Source organism: Gossypium arboreum, chromosome 3 (assembly GCF_025698485.1).
Source record: "Gossypium arboreum isolate Shixiya-1 chromosome 3, ASM2569848v2, whole genome shotgun sequence".
Lineage (NCBI taxonomy): Eukaryota > Viridiplantae > Streptophyta > Magnoliopsida > Malvales > Malvaceae > Gossypium > Gossypium arboreum.
In genome coordinates, this window is record NC_069072.1 from 44,009,780 (window position 1) to 44,013,134 (window position 3,355).

The 3,355-nt window shown below is 37.1% G+C and overlaps 1 non-coding gene across 1 annotated transcript; it reads right to left on the bottom strand.

The window, feature by feature from the left end:
* Positions 1-2,882: 2,882 nt before the first annotated feature.
* On the bottom strand, positions 2,883-2,987 carry LOC128290776 (small nucleolar RNA R71). The gene has a single exon (XR_008280563.1). It is a non-coding gene; the product is annotated as a small nucleolar RNA R71 (small nucleolar RNA).
* Between the last annotated feature and the right edge of the window lie 368 nt (positions 2,988-3,355).

Consider the following 3,355-nt stretch of genomic DNA (forward strand, 5'->3'; position numbering starts at 1 on the left):
TTGTATTGAATTGCTTGATGTAGTATAAAATGTGCATGACCATTGTGTATTCAAGCTAAAGGGTGGCCATTTGACCATTTAAACTCCTTGTCATATTCGCCATAAGCTAGCACAATGAGGTTTTAATAAATTGAATTTGTTTGAATTAGCTCAAGAGCTTAGAGGGCCACAATTGGACAAGGGGAAGGAAAAAGTGATCGAATAGCCGTAAAAGCCGTTCAACAACATCCGAGGTAAGTCCTCAAGAAGTGACCTTAATTGAATTATGTGGAATGAAATATGGATGTATTGATTATTGATTTATGTGTGTATGAGTATTGAATGATACCGGGCTAAGTCCCGAAGGCGATTATGCTAGTGATTATAATTGTGTTTGAGCCTTAGTAACGAAAATGAAATATGTATGTCCAATGATTATTGATGTATGTGTGCATGAGAAATTGAATGATACCGGGCTAAGCCCAAGACAATTATGCTGAAATTATATCCGGTTAAGACCGAAGGCAATTGTGCTAGTGGCTACATCCGGCTAAGACCAAGGCATTCGTGCGAGTCATTCTATCCGGCTAAGACCGAAGGCATTCGTGCACGTGGTTATATCCGGTTGTATTCCGAAGAAGCTTGGGCTGGAGGTGAGTGATGGTTGCTGTAATAAATTCAATTAGTACGCTCGAAAAGCCCAAAGAATAAGGTACGTTTATATGTGCATTGGAAAGTCGACATATTTGAGCAACATTCGCTCAATCGACTAATGAATTTCAGCTATTGGAATGGTTGATACTTTGTGAAAGTATATAATGATGAAGTGTGAAGTAAGAATGATTATGAGAATGTGTATTAATGAAATGATGCATTTGGTTATGTGAATGTATTGCTTAAATTAAAGCTGATTTTATTCCTTGAGACTTACTAAGCATAAAAATGCTTACCCGTTGCTTTGGCTCTCTGTTTTATAGATTACGCCGATAGCAATCGGATTCGGGATCATTAAAGTCAAGTCATCCACACTATCAACGCCTCTATTTTGGTATAAATTTTTGGTTGAACTTTGAAATGGCATGTATAGGACTACCCTTGTTGGTTTAAATATGCTGTGATGTATATGTATACGGCCATGCGAAAATGGCTCGTAAAAGTGAAGTACTGAACTTAGACTATTTGCGGTTTGTATATATATATATGGTGTCATGATGTGATTATGGATTGGAGATGGGAATGTTGGTCACATGATCAGCCATTGGTATGGTTAAAATGATCATATATGAACCTATGTATGGCAAGACTAGTTGGTTCATGGAGACTACAAAATAGGTAAGACCTACCTTAAAAACAGATGCTGCCAGCTGCAGTGACGTGAATGTGAAAAATCACCAAAATTTGTAGGAATGGTATTAAATAGTGAATAAGATATGTAAATGAACCTTGATGAGTCTATTTTCATATGGAAGAAACGAAATGGTCATAGGAGTTACATGTTAAGAGATATTAAAGCTATTGTGAGACAGGGCCAGAACGGTTTCTGGGTCCCCTGTCGTAACTTTAAAAATTTACTATAAATTATCCAGAACGAATTAGGAGTCATGACTTATATGTACAGATTCCATTTTGAGTCTAGTTTCATTAGAAACAAACGGCACCAGTATTAAAGCCCTGTACAGAGAGATATTCAAGTTATAACGCGTGAAGGTCAGAGCAGTTGATCCCTGTAACATGGGTGACTTTAACTAATAAACTGTACCAATTGGCCCGACCAAAAATTCTAAAAATAAATACATGGATGGATATATGAGTCTAAATTCAGGGAAAATTTACGAAACCAGTTTCCGAGTTTTGAAACTCGAGATATGATTTTTAAGGCGATGGTGATGCAGTTTTCCAGCCTGACTGGAAATGTCAAATTGGGGGGCAAAATATGTGAACTTGGCTTGTTAACCCCTCGTGTCCGACACCGGCGATGGTCTCGGGTTCGGGGTGTTACACTAAACCTTAATCCAAAGTTAATCACAAACCCTAAAACGAGTTAATCCAAAATTAATCCATCCTCTATTGGGTACAATCCTCAGAATACTTCCAAGTGTTTTGTTGCAAACTATACTATATTACAATTTAACCCATCCACTTGTGGACACCGCCGTTCTGATCTTATATATTTGTGGTGTGTTATTTTTACTATAAACGAGAACTCATTCACAGGAGGTCAAGTTGTTGGCGCCATTGCCAGGGAGGTTTCGGCAATAGATCTTGAAAATATTTTTACAAATAATAAGATAAGTAGAAACATTAAAACCTATAGATACAATATTTAATTTTTGTTTTTTTACTTGTTTAATTTATTTTCAGGTTGTTTATGACTCAAAGTTGCAGCACCCTAATCAATCCGCATCCAAATCCGGAACAAATCATTAGGCACAATCGTCAACTCATGAACACCAATACACCATGGTAATTAATTTACCCAAGAAAATTGTTTATTTGAAGATCCACGAGAGCGACAAAGAAATAATCGGGAAGTCCTAATGGATCAATGGATGTTGTGTGAGTACTCCTTACCGACAGTAGACGAGGTGTGAGGAAGCATAGCAAGGCTAAAAATCAATGCCAATAATTTTGAAATAAAAACAGTCGCAATCCAAAATACATTGCAGTTCAAGAGGAACATGGTGGAAGACCCGAACAAGCACTTGAATCAGTGCTTATAACTCTACGACACCTTCAAGTACAATGGGGTATCCGACGATAATGTATATCTTAGGTTATTCCAGTTCTTGTTGTGCAACAATGCGGCTAATTCATTAAAATCATTAGAATCAGGTTCCATTACAATATGGAATGATCTAGTGAAAAAGTTTCCCTATAAATTTTCATGATTAGTCGAACCATTTAGCTTAGGTGAGAAATCACCAATTTTAAACAATATGAAGGTGAATCCATGTACGAGGCATAGAACATTTCAAGATAATTATAAGGAAGTGTCCACATTACGAATTTCAAGCGTCGCTACAAATACAAATTTTCTATGACAGTGTTGACAGACACATCAAATCAAACCTAGGCAGAGCATCTAGCAGATCTCCCATGTTTCATACGTACAAACGAACCTACAAAATCATTGATAATATGACCATGAATTTGTACATATGGCCCAATGAGACATTCATGTACAAATCCGAACCCCCAACGGTAAAGGCTATAAACGAAGACGACGAAGATGCCTGATCCAACAAATCCTAGAAAATCTTAACCGTTTAGAGACACTCGTCTAGCCAACAAGAGACAGAGCCACATTTGGAGAACCAAAAAGAGGACTTCGGACATACTAATATCTAGAGTGTGAATACTGTAGTAAAAGATATAT